The following is a 16,447-nucleotide window of genomic DNA, read 5'->3' as shown; positions in this document are numbered from 1 at the left end:
TGAGAAACATTATTTGATGCCCAGGTCTGTAAAATTAGTGAAGAACACTAAAAAGAGAAAGTTCCCTCGTGGAGTATTGCTGCATGCTAGGCCCACGTACAGCAGACTTTAGTTCTGAATCTCTCTTCTGCTAAGCTCTCATTTGCAGAATAGCCTCATGTAAATCCATGAGGAATGAAGGTTAGCGCTCTGGCCTCTGAATCCAGCGATACCAGTTAAAATCTCGGCGGGACATTCTGTGACTTTTGTGCCAAAAGGTGCAAAGGACCCAATCAGAAGGACTTTGGAAAAGCTGCGAGCCTCCGAATCTATTGAAGTGAAAGTGTACAAACTCTGCTGGCCAGGTCTATCACATTCAAATTGTGATGACCTGGTCTTAGATTAGAGAACAGTTGCTAAAAGGCAAAGTTCCTCATGGAGAATGCGGGCATCGATCCCGCTACCTCTCGCATGCGAAGCAAGCGCTCTACCGTTTGAGCTAATTCCCCTCCTGGTAAAGGGGACAACGTGCCTTTCTTTCATTTTTGTTGGTTCCTCAGCTATGCATCCCAGAGGTACCAAACCACTCTTGTTTGTTTCCTTTTGGAGTGGGCCATGGGCCATTAACACCTTCCAATAGTCAGAAAGACAATGTTCAAGGAGTCTCACGAGGTAGTCATCCTGTATCATATGTGATTTTTTTGGTAAAGAAGTTTAGCACCCATGAAGAATGTGACATGGTAACTGTTCTCAAGGAAACTTCATTGCAAATTAAATTTGCATTTCGAGAAAGAAATACATGAACATGTCTGAGCGCTACATGAGAAATGGAACAAATGAAAAAAAAAAAAAACAATTGCATTTTTGTTAGGATTTATTGGGGATTTCACATGTTGTTGAACTGTATTCTTGCCCAAGACTTTTGAAGATTTCTCTATTTCCCCATTCACATAGATAGGAGCTATAATTGCATGACTGACAAAAGCTGTACATGGGTGTTGCATGCTGCAATACTCTGCTTGCCAGGTCCATGAGCACTTCACCACGCACTTATATAAAAAATATGTACATACAGTGGTGTGAAAAAGTGTTTGCCCCCTTCCTGATTTCTTATTTTTTTGCATGTTTGTCACACTTAAATGTTTCAGATCATCAAACAAGTTTAAATATTAGTCAAAGGTAACACAAGTAAACACAAAATGCAGTTTTTAAATGAAGGTTGTTATTATTAAGGGAAAACAAAATCCAAACCTACATGGCCCTGTGTGAAAAAGTGATTGCCCCCCTTAACCTAATAACTGGTTGGGCCACCCTTAGCAGCAACAACTGCAATCAAGCGTCTGCGATAACTTGCAATGAGTCTTGCGCTGTAGAGGAATTTTGGCCCACTCATCTTTGCAGAATTGTTGTAATTCAGCCACATTGGAGGGTTTTCGAGCATGAACTGCCTTTTTAAGGTCATGCCACAGCATCTCAATAGGATTCAGGTCAGGACTTTGACTAGGCCACTCCAGTCTTAATTTTGTTTTTCTTCAGCCATTCAGAGGTGGACTTGCTGGTGTGTTTTGGATCATTGTCCTGCTGCAGAACCCAAGTTCGCTTCAGCTTGAGGTCACGAACAGATGGCCGGACATTCTCCTTCAGGATTTTTTGGTAGACAGCAGAATTCATGGTTCCATTTATCACAGCAAGTCTTCCAGGTCCTGAAGCAGCAAAACAGCCCCAGACCATCACACTACCACCACCATATTTTACTGTTGGTATGATGTTCTTTTTCTGAAATGCGGTGTTACTTTTATGCCAGATGCAATGGGACACACACCTTCCAAAAAGGTCAAATTTTGTCTCGTCAGTCCACAGAGTATTTTCCCAAAAGTCTTGGGGATCATCAAGTTGTTTTCTGGCAAAAATGAGACGAGCCTTAATGTTCTTTTTGCTCAGCAGTGGTTTTCATCTTGGAACTCTGACATGCAGGCCATTTTTGCCCAGTCTCTTTCTTATGGTGGAGTCATGAACACTGACCTTAACTGAGGCAAGTGAGGCCTGCAGTTCTTTGGATGTTGTTGTGGGGTCTTTTGTAACCTCTTGGATGAGTCGTCGCTGCGCTCTTGGGGTAATTTTGGTCGGCCGGCCACTCCTGGGAAGGTTCACCACTGTTCCATGTTTTCGCCATTTGTGGATAATGGCTCTCACTGTGGTTCTCTGGAGTCCCAAAGCTTTAGAAATGGCTTTATAACCTTTTCCAGACTGATAGATCTCAATTACTTTCTTTCTCATTTGTTCCTGAATTTCTTTGGATCTCGGCATGATGTCTAGCTTTTGAAGATCTTTTGGTCTACTTCACTTTGTCAGGCAGGTCCTATTTAAGTGATTTCTTGATTGAGAACAGGTGTGGCAGTAATCAGGCCTGGGTGTGGCTAGAGAAATTGAACTCAGGTGTGATAAACCACAGTTAAGTTATGTTTTAACAGGTGGGGCAAACACTTTTTCACACAGGGCCATGTAGGTTTGGATTTTGTTTTCCCTTAATAATAACAACCTTCATTTAAAAACTGCATTTTGCGTTTACTTGTGTTATCTTTGACTAATATTTAAACTTGTTTGATGATCTGAAACATTTAAGTGTGACAAACATGCAAAAAAATAAGAAATCAGGAAGGGGGCAAACACTTTTTCACACCACAGCATATTGTTCTTGTTGCACTCTAATCTGTCTTGGATAGTATTTTTCTGATACAATTGAATATTTGGAATGCAGCACTTTTCGTGTTATTGTCTCCTTAAGATGAATCGCTTATGTTGTATTATTCCTCTATTATAAGCCGCTTTGGATAAAAGCATCTGCCAAATGAAGAAAAGTAATGTAATATAATGGATGAAAAACATCATTTGATGCCCAGGTCTGTAAAATTAGTGAAGAACACTAAAAAGAGAAAGTTCCCTCGTGGAGTATTGCTGCATGCCAGGCCCACGTACAGCAGACTTTAGTTCTGAATCTCTCTTCTGCTAAGCTCTCATTTGCAGGATAGCCTCATGTAAATCCATGAGGAATGAAGGTTAGCGCTCTGGCCTCTGAATCCAGCGATACTAGTTAAAATCTCGGTGGGACCTTCTGTGACTTTTGTGCCAAAAGGTGCAAAGGACCCAATCAGAAGGACTTTGGAAAAGCTGCGAGCCTCCGAATCTATTGAAGTGAAAGTGTACAAACTCTGCTGGCCAGGTCTATCACATTCAAATTGTGATGACCGGGTCTTAGATTAGATAACAGTTGCTAAAAGGTCAAGTTCCTCATGGAGAATGCGGGCATCGATCCCGCTACCTCTCGCATGCGAAGCAAGTGCTCTACAATTTGAGCTAATTCCCCTCCTGGTAAAAGGGACAACGTGCCTTTCTTTCATTTTTGTTGGTTCCTCAGCTATGCATCCCAGAGATACCAAACCACTCTTGTTTGTTTCCTTTTGGAGTGGGCCATGGGCCATTAACACCTTCCAATAGTCAGAAAGACAATGTCCAAGGAGTCTCACGAGGTAGTCATCCTGTATCATATGTGAGTTTTGTGGTCAAGTAGGTTAGCCCCGTGAAGAATGTGACATGGTAAGTTTTTCCAAGGAAACTTCAGTACACATTCAATTTGCATTTAAAGAAAGCAATAGATGCAGATGACTATGAGTGCTACATGAGAAATGGAACAAATGAAGCAAAATTTTGATTTGCAGTTTTGTTAGGATTTGTTGGCGATAAATGTTCTTGAATTTGATGCTTGCCAAAGTCTTTTGAGGATGTCTCTATTTCCCCATTCATGTTGTTAGGAGCAGTACTTGTATGACTGAAAATAGCTGTACGTTGGCGTGACATGCTGAGCATCAGAACTTCATGAGGTTTGTGTAGACCTTTCAGAAGAGAGCAGACATTGCAAGGTGGCTTGTGGGGCTAGAGTTATGATTTTTGATTTGGGTGCGAAAGTGTCTCGTGTTCAAATCCAAGAATAGCTTGTTCTTGCCCTTCGATCTTCCAACTTTATCCCATGGGGTGCAAAGTCTTAATGTCAGCGTCACAACCAAGCAAGCATTTTCTGTGAAATTGGGCACAGACAGTAGCAAGACAGTGGCCGGTTAGCTCAGTTGGTTAGAGCGTGGTGCTAATAACGCCAAGGTCACGGGTTCGATCCCCGTACGGGCCAGGGTGAGTTTTGATCTGAATCTCTCTAGAGCTCTTGTGTCATGTCCTGTAAATCCAATGTCAGAATGTGATCCATGCAAATGTAGCTGAAACAGGGAGCTATAGACTGAAAATCTAAACATCCCAGGTTAGAAACTGTGTTCTGCCTACCATCTGTCCTGGCTGCCCATGCCCTCCTTTGAACTACTTACCAAAGAGCAATAACACTCTCAACAGTGAAAGAGTACAGTTCCATGGTGTAATGGTTAGTGCTTTGAATCCAACAAGCTGAGTTCAAATCCTGGTAGAACCTCCTTAGGCTTTTGTGCCCAAAAACAGAGGTTGGCTGTTGAAGTCCCCATAAGAGGCCTAAAATGTGCCCTTCTCTTGCTAATTTCCACAAAGCATGTTCGTTGTCCACACCCAGGGGAGTGCTTTTGAGTAACTGTTGGTTCCATGGTGTAATGGTTAGCACTCTGGACTCTGAATCCAGTGATCTGAGTTCAAATCTCGGTGGGACCTTCCTTGTCTTTTGCACCAAAGGTTCGGAGGACCCAATCAAAAGTACTTTTCAAAATCAGTGAGCCTCCAAATCTCCTGTATGAAAGCATTCGTACTCTGCTGCGAGTGGCAGAAATCTATCAATAGGAGAATGCAGATCGATACCCTGTGTCAAAAGTGAGTTTTGTGGTAAAGAAGTTTAGCACCCATGAAGAATGTGACATGGTAACTGTTCCCAAGGAAACTTCATTGCAAATTAAATTTGTGTTTCGAGTAAGAAATACATGAACATGTCTGAGCGCTACATGAGAAATGGAACAAATGAAAAAAAAATATTTGCATTTTTGTTAGAATTTATTGGGGATTTCACATGTTGTTGAACTGTATTCTTGCCCAAGAGTTTTGAAGATTTCTCTATTTCCCCATTCACATAGATAGGAGCTATAATTGCATGACTGAAAAAAGCTGTACATGGGTGTTGCATGCTGCAATACTCTGCTTGCCAGGTCCATGAGCGTTTCACCATGCGCTTATATAAAAAATATGTACATATATTGTTCTTGTTGCACTCTAATCTGTCTTGGATAGTATTTTTCTGATACAATTGAATATTTGGAATGCAGCACTTTTCGTATTATTGTCTCCTTAAGATGAATCGCTTATGTTGTATTATTCATCTATTATAAGCCGCTTTGGATAAAAGCATCTGCCAAATGAATAAAAGTAATGTAATATAATGGATGAGAAACATCATTTGATGCCCAGGTCTGTAAAATTAGTGAAGAACACTAAAAAGAGAAAGTTTCCTCGTGGAGTATTGCTGCATGCCAGGCCCACGTACAGCAGACTTTAGTTCTGAATCTCTCTTCTGCTAAGCTCTCATTTGCAGGATAGCCTCATGTAAATCCATGAGGAATGAAGGTTAGCGCTCTGGCCTCTGAATCCAGCGATACCAGATAAAATCTCGGTGGGACCTTCTGTGACTTTTGTGCCAAAAGGTGCAAAGGACCCAATCAGAAGAACTTTGGAAAAGCTGCGAGCCTCCGAATCTACTGAAGTGAAAATGTACCAACTCTGCTGGCCAGGTCTATCACATTCAAATTGTGATGACCCGGTCTTAGATTAGAGTACAGTTGCTAAAAGGTCAAGTTCCTCATGGAGAATGCGGGCATCGATCCCGCTACCTCTCGCATGCTAAGCGAGCGCTCTACCATTTGAGCTAATTCCCCTCCTGGTAAAGGGGCAACGTGCCTTTCTTTCATTTTTGTTGGTTCCTCAGCTATGCATCCCAGAGGTACCAAACCACTCTTGTTTGTTTCCTTTCGGAGTGGGCCATGGGCCATTAACACCTTCCAATAGTCAGAAAGACAATGTCCAAGGAGTCTCACGAGGTAGTCATCCTGTATCATATGTGAGTTTTGTGGTCAAGTAGGTTAGCCCCCGTGAAGAATGTGACATGGTACGTTATTCCAAGGAAACTTCAGTACACATTCAATTTGCAATTAAAGAAAGCAATAGATGCAGATGACTATGAGCACTACATGAGAAATGGAACAAATGAAGCAAAATTTTGATTTGCAGTTTTGTTAGGATTTGTTGGCGATAAATGTTCTTGAATTTGATGCTTGCCAAAGTCTTTTGAGGATGTCTCTATTTCACCATTCATGTTGTTAGGAGCAGTACTTGTATGACTGAAAATAGCTGTACGTTGGCGTGACATGCTGAGCATCAGAACTTCATGAGGTTTGTGTAGACCTTTCAGAAGAGAGCAGACATTGCAAGGTGGCTTGTGGGGCTAGAGTTATGATTTTTGATTTGGGTGCGAAAGTGTCTCGTGTTCAAATCCAAGAATAGCTTGTTCTTGCCCTTCGATCTTCCAACTTTATCCCATGGGGTGCAAAGTCTTAATGTCAGCGTTACAACCAAGCAAGCATTTTCTGTGAAATTGGGCATAGACAGTAGCAAGACATGGCCGGTTAGCTCAGTTGGTTAGAGTGTGGTGCTAATAACGCCAAGGTCGTGGGCCAGTACGGGCCATGTTGAGTTTTGTTCTGAATCTCTCTTCTGCTAAGCTCTCATTTGCAGGGTAGCCTCATGTAAATCCATGAGGAATGAAGGTTAGCACTCTGGGCTCTGAATCCAGCGATACCAGTTAAAATCTCGGCGGGACATTCTGTGACTTTTGTGCCAAAAGGTGCAAAGGACCCAATCAGAAGGACTTTGGAAAAGCTGCGAGCCTCCGAATCTATTGAAGTGAAAGTGTACAAACTCTGCTGGCCAGGTCTATCACATTCAAATTGTGATGACCTGGTCTTAGATTAGAGAACAGTTGCTAAAAGGTCAAGTTCCTCATGGAGAATGCGGGCATCGATCCCGCTACCTCTTGCATGCAAAGCAAGCGCTCTACCGTTTGAGCTAATTCCCCTCCTGGTAAAAAGACAACGTGCCTTTCTTTCATTTTTGTTGGTTCCTCAGCTATGCATCCCAGAGGTACCAAACCACTCTTGTTTGTTTCCTTTTGGAGTGGGCCATGAGCCATTAACACCTTCCAATAGTCAGAAAGACAATGTTCAAGGAGTCTCACGAGGTAGTCATCCTGTATCATATGTGATTTTTTTGGTAAAGAAGTTTAGCACCCATGAAGAATGTGACATGGTAACTGTTCCCAAGGAAACTTCATTGCAAATTAAATTTGCATTTCGAGAAAGAAATACATGAACATGTCTGAGTGCTACATGAGAAATGGAACAAATGAAAAAAAAAAAAAACAATTGCATTTTTGTTAGGATTTATTGGGGATTTCACATGTTATTGAACTGTATTCTTGCCCAAGACTTTTGAAGATTTCTCTATTTCCCCATTCACATAGATAGGAGCTATAATTGCATGACTGACAAAAGCTGTACATGGGTGTTGCATGCTGCAATACTCTGCTTGCCAGGTCCATGAGCACTTCACCATGCACTTATATAAAAAATATGTACATACAGTGGTGTGAAAAAGTGTTTGCCCCTTCCTGATTTCTTATTTTTTTGCATGTTTGTCACACTTAAATGTTTCAGATCATCAAACAAGTTTAAATATTAGTCAAAGGTAACACAAGTAAACACAAAATGCAGTTTTTAAATGAAGGTTGTTATTATTAAGGGAAAACAAAATCCAAACCTACATGGCCCTGTGTGAAAAAGTGATTGCCCCCCTAAACCTAATAACTGGTTGGGCCACCCTTAGCAGCAACAACTGCAATCAAGCGTCTGCGATAACTTGTAATGAGTCTTGCGCTGTGGAGGAATTTTGGCCCACTCATCTTTGCAGAATTGTTGTAATTCAGCCACATTGGAGGGTTTTCGAGCATGAACTGCCTTTTTAAGGTCATGCCACAGCATCTCAATAGGATTCAGGTCAGGACTTTGACTAGGCCACTCCAGTCTTAATTTTGTTTTTCTTCAGCCATTCAGAGGTGGACTTGCTGGTGTGTTTTGGATCATTGCCCTGCTGCAGAACCCAAGTTCGCTTCAGCTTGAGGTCACGAACAGATGGCCGGACATTCTCCTTCAGGATTTTTTGGTAGACAGCAGAATTCATGGTTCCATTTATCACAGCAAGTCTTCCTGGTCCTGAAACAGCAAAACAGCCCCAGACCATCACACTACCACCACCATATTTTACTGTTGGTATGATGTTCTTTTTCTGAAATGCGGTGTTACTTTTATGCCAGATGCAATGGGACACACACCTTCCAAAAAGGTCAAATTTTGTCTCGTCAGTCCACAGAGTATTTTCCCAAAAGTCTTGGGGATCATCAAGATGTTTTCTGGCAAAAATGAGACGAGCCTTAATGTTCTTTTTGCTCAGCAGTGGTTTTCATCTTGGAACTCTGACATGCAGGCCATTTTTGCCCAGTCTCTTTCTTATGGTGGAGTCATGAACACTGACCTTAACTGAGGCAAGTGAGGCCTGCAGTTCTTTGGATGTTGTTGTGGGGTCTTTTGTAACCTCTTGGATGAGTCGTCGCTGCGCTCTTGGGGTAATTTTGGTCGGCCGGCCACTCCTGGGAAGGTTCACCACTGTTCCATGTTTTCGCCATTTGTGGATAATGGCTCTCACTGTGGTTCTCTGGAGTCCCAAAGCTTTAGAAATGGCTTTATAACCTTTTCCAGACTGATAGATCTCAATTACTTTCTTTCTCATTTGTTCCTGAATTTCTTTGGATCTCGGCATGATGTCTAGCTTTTGAAGATCTTTTGGTCTACTTCACTTTGTCAGGCAGGTCCTATTTAAGTGATTTCTTGATTGAGAACAGGTGTGGCAGTAATCAGGCCTGGGTGTGGCTAGAGAAATTGAACTCAGGTGTGATAAACCACAGTTAAGTTATGTTTTAACAGGTGGGGCAAACACTTTTTCACACAGGGCCATGTAGGTTTGGATTTTGTTTTCCCTTAATAATAACAACCTTCATTTAAAAACTGCATTTTGCGTTTACTTGTGTTATCTTTGACTAATATTTAAACTTGTTTGATGATCTGAAACATTTAAGTGTGACAAACATGCAAAAAAATAAGAAATCAGGAAGGGGGCAAACACTTTTTCACACCACAGCATATTGTTCTTGTTGCACTCTAATCTGTCTTGGATAGTATTTTTCTGATACAATTGAATATTTGGAATGCAGCACTTTTCGTGTTATTGTCTCCTTAAGATGAATCGCTTATGTTGTATTATTCCTCTATTATAAGCCGCTTTGGATAAAAGCATCTGCCAAATGAAGAAAAGTAATGTAATATAATGGATGAAAAACATCATTTGATGCCCAGGTCTGTAAAATTAGTGAAGAACACTAAAAAGAGAAAGTTCCCTCGTGGAGTATTGCTGCATGCCAGGCCCACGTACAGCAGACTTTAGTTCTGAATCTCTCTTCTGCTAAGCTCTCATTTGCAGGATAGCCTCATGTAAATCCATGAGGAATGAAGGTTAGCGCTCTGGCCTCTGAATCCAGCGATACCAGTTAAAATCTCGGTGGGACCTTCTGTGACTTTTGTGCCAAAAGGTGCAGAGGACCCAATCAGAAGGACTTTGGAAAAGCTGCGAGCCTCCGAATCTATTGAAGTGAAAGTATACCAACTCTGCTGGCCAGGTCTATCACATTCAAATTGTGATGACCTGGTCTTAGATTAGAGTACAGTTGCTAAAAGGTCAAGTTCCTCATGGAGAATGCGGGAATCGATCCCGCTACCTCTCGCATGCTAAGCGAGCGCTCTACCATTTGAGATAATTCCCCTCCTGGTAAAGGGGGCAACGTGCCTTTCTTTCATTTTTGTTGGTTGCTCAGCTATGCATCCCAGAGGTACCAGACCACTCTTGTTTGTTTCCTTTTGGAGTGGGCCATGGGCCATTAACACCTTCCAATAGTCAGAAAGACAATGTCCAAGGAGTCTCACGAGGTAGTCATCCTGTATCATATGTGAGTTTTGTGGTCAAGTAGGTTAGCCCCGTGAAGAATGTGACATGGTAAGTTTTTCATAGGAAACTTCAGTACACATTCAATTTGCATTTAAAGAAAGCAATAGATGCAGATGACTATGAGCGCTACATGAGAAATGGAACAAATGAAGCAAAATTTTGATTTGCAGTTTTGTTAGGATTTGTTGGCGATAAATGTTCTTGAATTTGATGCTTGCCAAAGTCTTTTGAGGATGTCTCTATTTCCCCATTCATGTTGTTAGGAGCAGTACTTGTATGACTGAAAATAGCTGTACGTTGGCGTGACATGCTGAGCATCAGAACTTCATGAGGTTTGTGTAGACCTTTCAGAAGAGAGCAGACATTGCAAGGTGGCTTGTGGGGCTAGAGTTATGATTTTTGATTTGGGTGCGAAAGTGTCTCGTGTTCAAATCCAAGAATAGCTTGTTCTTGCCCTTCGATCTTCCAACTTTATCCCATGGGGTGCAAAGTCTTAATGTCAGCGTTACAACCAAGCAAGCATTTTCTGTGAAATTGGGCATAGACAGTAGCAAGACATGGCCGGTTAGCTCAGTTGGTTAGAGTGTGGTGCTAATAACGCCAAGGTCGTGGGCCAGTACGGGCCATGTTGAGTTTTGTTCTGAATCTCTCTTCTGCTAAGCTCTCATTTGCAGGGTAGCCTCATGTAAATCCATGAGGAATGAAGGTTAGCACTCTGGGCTCTGAATCCAGCGATATCAGTTAAAATCTCGGCGGGACATTCTGTGACTTTTGTGCCAAAAGGTGCAAAGGACCCAATCAGAAGGACTTTGGAAAAGCTGCGAGCCTCCGAATCTATTGAAATGAAAGTGTACAAACTCTGCTGGCCAGGTCTATCACATTCAAATTGTGATGACCCGGTCTTAGATTAGAGTACAGTTGCTAAAAGGTCAAGTTCCTCATGGAGAATGTGGGCATCGATCCCACTACCTCTCGCATGCTAAGTGAGCGCTCTACCATTTGAGCTAATTCCCCTCCTGGTAAAGGGGGCAACGTGCCTTTCTTTCATTTTTGTTGGTTGCTCAGCTATGCATCCCAGAGGTACCAAACCACTCTTGTTTGTTTCCTTTTGGAGTGGGCCATGGGCCATTAACACCTTCCAATAGTCAGAAAGACAATGTCCAAGGAGTCTCACGAGGTAGTCATCCTGTATCATATGTGAGTTTTGTGGTCAAGTAGGTTAGCCCCGTGAAGAATGTGACATGGTAAGTTTTTCCAAGGAAACTTCAGTACACATTCAATTTGCATTTAAAGAAAGCAATAGATGCAGATGACTATGAGCGCTACATGAGAAATGGAACAAATGAAGCAAAATTTTGATTTGCAGTTTTGTTAGGATTTGTTGGCGATAAATGTTCTTGAATTTGATGCTTGCCAAAATCTTTTGAGGATGTCTCTATTTCCCCATTCATGTTGTTAGGAGCAGTACTTGTATGACTGAAAATAGCTGTACGTTGGCGTGACATGCTGAGCATCAGAACTTCATGAGGTTTGTGTAGACCTTTCAGAAGAGAGCAGACATTGCAAGGTGGCTTGTGGGGCTAGAGTTATGATTTTTGATTTGGGTGCGAAAGTGTCTCGTGTTCAAATCCAAGAATAGCTTGTTCTTGCCCTTCGATCTTCCAACTTTATCCCATGGGGTGCAAAGTCTTAATGTCAGCGTTACAACCAAGCAAGCATTTTCTGTGAAATTGGGCATAAAAAGTAGCAAGATGTGGCTGGTTAGCTCAGTTGGTTAGAGTATGGTGCTAATAACGCCAAGGTCATGGGTTCGATCCCTGTATGGGCCAGGGTGAGTTTTGATCTGAATCTCTTGAGAGTTCATGTGTCATGTCCTGTAAATCCAATGTCAGAATGTGCTCCATGCAAATATAGCTGAAATAGAGAGCTATAGACTGAAAATCTAAACATCCCAGGTTAGAAACTGTGTTCTGCCTTCCATCTGTCCTGGCTGCCCATGCCCTCCTTTGAACTACTTACCAATGAGCAATAACACTCTCAACTGTGAAAGAGTACAGTTCCATGGTGTAATGGTTAGTGCTTTGAATCCAACAAGCTGAGTTCAAATCCTGGTAGAACCTCCTTAGGCTTTTGTGCCCAAAAACAGAGGTTGGCTGTTGAAGTTCCCATAAGAGGCCTAAAATGTGCCCTTCTCTTGTCAATTTCCACAAAGCATGTTCGTTGTCCACACCAAGGGCAGCGCTTTTTAGTAAATGTCAGTTCCATGGTGTAATGGTTAGCACTCTGGACTCTGAATCCAGTGATCTGAGCTCAAATCTCGGTGGGACCTTCCTTGCCTTTTGCACCAAAGGTTCGGAGGACCCAATCAAAAGTACTTTTCAAAATCAGTGAGCCTCCAAATCTCCTGTATGAAAGCATTCATACTCTGCTGCGAGCACACTCAAAGCACGACACACATCAGGTTTAGCAGTACTGCAGTGGAGGGTCGCTTGAGTAAACGCGTCCGTTTTGCATTGGTCATGCTGTGCGGTTGAGCAGATGACAGCTTACAGTGTCTTGTAATATTAGTTGCTTTTTGCTTATAGAACAATAGCCTACTTGTCTGCTGTAAACAAATAGTTATCGCTGAGATTATCAAGCTGGCATACACTGTCCTTAACTTTCCACTCACACAAGATGATGACTCTGAAATCAAAATAATTAAAGGTGCACTCAGTCATTGTTTTCCTCATTACAAATTTTTATTCTTAATGAAGTGAACAGTAATATTGAAATATATGTCTAAAATTATGATCACTCACATGAGATGACTCCATATTAGTAACTATAAAAGTTTTATTCAGCATGGACAGGGTCTGTCTGTTTGTCTATCTGTCTTTTTCATTGTTTTAGGAGGGGGTATGGCACAGTGATTAACCAGGAAAATTAAAAATGTCACTTCAAAAATGTTGCAGACCCCTTGCTGTACATCATTTAAATGGCTTTGCAATGTAAACATCATAAAGTATGTACATACAATAATATGGAAGCCTACCATACATGTTTTTATAGGCATAAAATGCAACACTCAATTTTATACTAAACAAAATGTAACGGGTCACTGCTCCATCTCTCTACACACCAAGGGGTCCTTGGGCTGAAAATGGTTGAAGACCCCTGCTCTGTACCCTTCCATTTGAAAATTCTGATCAGATAGCACAAACCGCTATCTGCTAATTTAAAATGCCATAATTTTAAAGAGTTCAGAGATCGGTATTGCTGCGAAGAGACCCCCTTAGCATCAGATACTGATGCAGCCTCTCATTCCCTCCTTTCTTGTTTTCTCATGTTCTTGGATGAGAGAGAGAGAAATTAGTGGAAGAAGAGCTGAATGATATGCTGCATTCTCCATGGTGTAAAACTGACCCTTCGCTAAGCCCCACTGCTGTTAGATACTTTTGCTGAGGCCATCAAGAATTCCTACCGAGATCTGTATTTCCACAAACACAAAGAGAGAAGCGATCAATGAGTAAATCACCCCAGAAATTATTAAATAACACATTTGTCAACTGCGCATTTATATCTACTAGGCTAAATATATATATATAAAATGGTTTTCAATCCAATGGAAGGGTTAAATCCATAACAAATACATGATTGCTTCAGAAGCAAATGCTTATACTGTATTCAACTTGAAAGAAGCCTAATTTTTTCTTGGATTGAAAAATGATGTAGAGTAGATAAAAATGTTTAATATTTATTTATAAAGTGTTTTTTGTAAATAGTTTTAAATCAGAAAGGATTTGTAATAATTTTTTCAGGATTTTTAAATCACTCTCCATAAAAATGGGAAAGGCTATATTGTTATCTACCAATTATGTCAAGAATATCACTATATAGTTTTTTGCTTATATTGCACCCCGATCACATGGTTATTTAATATATATATATATATATATATATATATATATATATATATATATATATATATATATATATATATATATACATACATACATACATTTATATAAAAGTATGAGTGATTTTACATCATATATTTTATATGGTCATATCAGCCACCCCTAATCTGAGCTAAAGAAGCACAATTTATACCATTGTTGTCAGTTTTTCTGCTGATTTGAAATATATTATTTTATTGTAATCTTTACCAACCATTTTGGACATTCCGGTCTTTCCTTACTCAATGAGCTGTACTTGTATGCTGCTTGGATCCATAGAACATAGCTGCCATACCCGGGAGCATTCCCAAGATAGCCGGCAAATTACATTGAAAGGGACTCTGTTTAAAGCGAAGTAGATTGTGTTTGGTGGTGGGTGGTGTTGTGATGGGGGATGCTATCGGGGCATATTGTCACAAAAGGTAAACATCAATGGTGGAAATTTACGATAACTTATTTTGTAGCCAAGACTTCAAGGTATGTGGCTATGCAGAAAATGCTAATAATAATAGTAAAATATAACTGCAAGCAGCGATGACGGGCCCAAGCATCATGGGTCCATTTCCACTCGGTGGCTTTCGGAAAACAAAGCATGATGGACACAATTTTCCATTAGCAGTGTCTAAACAATTTTGAAGCAATTTGAGTAAAAGTAAGTGGACTATTTCAAAGTCTGTTGTAAGTGCCACACTTCCTGCTGCCAGTTGGTGGCGCTATGACCGTGACCCACAATAGCCACATCCATGTGATTAACCCCCAAGAGAAAACTTACAGCTCTATTTTGATCTAAATCACACAGTGTATGCAGAAGATACGAGACACTTCCTGTTTCCTTATTTTTGCCATTAATTTAGTGAATTGCCATGGCAACATTGGATATTTAAAAATCTCTATTCAGAGAATCTATCTATCTATCTATCTATCTATCTATCTATCTATCTATTTTTAATTGTAATTGTAAAAACATTTTGCTGATTAATTTTACATTTTTGCTATAATTTAATATAATTATTTGTTGGAAAACAATATGTAGATCTAAAGATTATATTGTAATGAATTCTTTTACATTTTTATTTATCCTTAAAATGGCTTTAAATTAAATTAACATATGTAATTCAAAGCATTAGGTGTAGTAGACTTTAGTAAGTAGATTTTAATATGAACACTGAAGTCATTTAGGTTTGAAATTTCGTTGTAATTCTGTAGCAATAGTTTTAAAATTATTTTCTCTGTTCACTGTCAAAATAAATGAAGTACATTAAATTTGAGTCTGCATTCATTATTCATATGCACAACTGTTTAAATAGCCTCTAAATTAATGTTGGGCAAATGAGGACATAAATTAGGTTAGAATACTGCATGTTCGCCAATAGGATAATTATTCAAAGCATAAAATACCAACTGGTTACCAACAAAACTATTTGTCATGGTTCCGGCATTTGTGCCAGCTCATACTGTTGTTTGTTTTTCTCTCTCCCTCGTGTCTCACAGGTGGAGACAGCACGCGATCAGAGTTTCCATGGGAACGGTGATCGATCTCGGGGAGATGCTGATCACAGCAATGATTTACTCGCCTGTTACCATCTGCTTCATTCGGATCCCTACTTATTCCTTGTGTGTCACCTCGTTATTTGCCCGTTTATTGTTCACTGTCATGTTAACTGTGCTCTCTTGTGTAGTTGGAGCATGCTCGTGTGTCTGTTGGTTGCCCCTCTGTAGAGGTGCGATTACCTTCCTGTTTGCCGTCGCCCTTGCCAGTTCTGTGCCCAGTTCATGTGGAGGAGGATTCCTCGGTCTGTGCCCGCGTCTCGGGGAATATATCATCTGGGCTTTGCACCACACCAGCTTCAACTGTCTCTCTTTATATTGTTCCTGACTTCCACAAAGCACACTTACATACCATAAATCTAAGTTAAAAACACAAATGAGGATTCAATAATTAGGCCTGTTGCCATTATTACATTGTCTTTAGGGTTAGGGGGTTATTAGGCATGTTATGCCAGCAGAGAAGGCTTTGCTGGCCCTGAGAAATCACCACTGCGAACAAATACATTTAGAGTTCATATATTTGAGCATTTATGTACACATTTAAATTCCACAAGTGTTTAAAAAAACATGATACATATATGAAAATTGTCATTTTTGTCATATTGTCATATTCTGTATATTGCATATATCTACTGTATATAACTGACATTTTTATATCAGTAAAAACATTTATGAACACTTACTTTCAGCATACAAGTGTTCAGCATATATTGCCATTTTCAGATTCGTAGCTTAGGGGAGTGCGGGGCACAAACTAACGTGGGGTTAGTTGTCACATACGTGGTTTAAACATTTCCACACATGCTGGTGAGACGAAACTTCATTTATTTACTTGTTGCCATATCAACACTGTGTAGATAAAA

General features: G+C 40.5%; 7 non-coding genes across 7 annotated transcripts; 4 read left to right on the top strand and 3 right to left on the bottom strand.

The window, feature by feature from the left end:
- Nucleotides 1–4,085: 4,085 nt before the first annotated feature.
- On the top strand, nt 4,086–4,159 carry trnai-aau (transfer RNA isoleucine (anticodon AAU)). The gene has a single exon. It is a non-coding gene; the product is annotated as a tRNA-Ile (tRNA).
- Nucleotides 4,160–4,587: 428 nt separating this feature from the next.
- trnaq-cug (transfer RNA glutamine (anticodon CUG)) lies at nt 4,588–4,659 on the top strand. Its single transcript has one exon. It is a non-coding gene; the product is annotated as a tRNA-Gln (tRNA).
- Nucleotides 4,660–5,794: 1,135 nt separating this feature from the next.
- trnaa-agc (transfer RNA alanine (anticodon AGC)) lies at nt 5,795–5,867 on the bottom strand. The gene has a single exon. It is a non-coding gene; the product is annotated as a tRNA-Ala (tRNA).
- Nucleotides 5,868–6,990: 1,123 nt separating this feature from the next.
- Nucleotides 6,991–7,063, bottom strand: trnaa-ugc (transfer RNA alanine (anticodon UGC)). The gene has a single exon. It is a non-coding gene; the product is annotated as a tRNA-Ala (tRNA).
- A 2,780-nt stretch (nt 7,064–9,843) lies between these two features.
- On the bottom strand, nt 9,844–9,916 carry trnaa-agc (transfer RNA alanine (anticodon AGC)). The gene has a single exon. It is a non-coding gene; the product is annotated as a tRNA-Ala (tRNA).
- Nucleotides 9,917–11,853: 1,937 nt separating this feature from the next.
- On the top strand, nt 11,854–11,927 carry trnai-aau (transfer RNA isoleucine (anticodon AAU)). Its single transcript has one exon. It is a non-coding gene; the product is annotated as a tRNA-Ile (tRNA).
- A 428-nt stretch (nt 11,928–12,355) lies between these two features.
- Nucleotides 12,356–12,427, top strand: trnaq-cug (transfer RNA glutamine (anticodon CUG)). The gene has a single exon. It is a non-coding gene; the product is annotated as a tRNA-Gln (tRNA).
- Nucleotides 12,428–16,447: the final 4,020 nt, after the last annotated feature.

This window comes from Myxocyprinus asiaticus, chromosome 18 (genome assembly GCF_019703515.2).
Source record: "Myxocyprinus asiaticus isolate MX2 ecotype Aquarium Trade chromosome 18, UBuf_Myxa_2, whole genome shotgun sequence".
Taxonomy (NCBI): domain Eukaryota; kingdom Metazoa; phylum Chordata; class Actinopteri; order Cypriniformes; family Catostomidae; genus Myxocyprinus; species Myxocyprinus asiaticus.
This window is presented reverse-complemented; position numbering and strand designations above follow the sequence as displayed.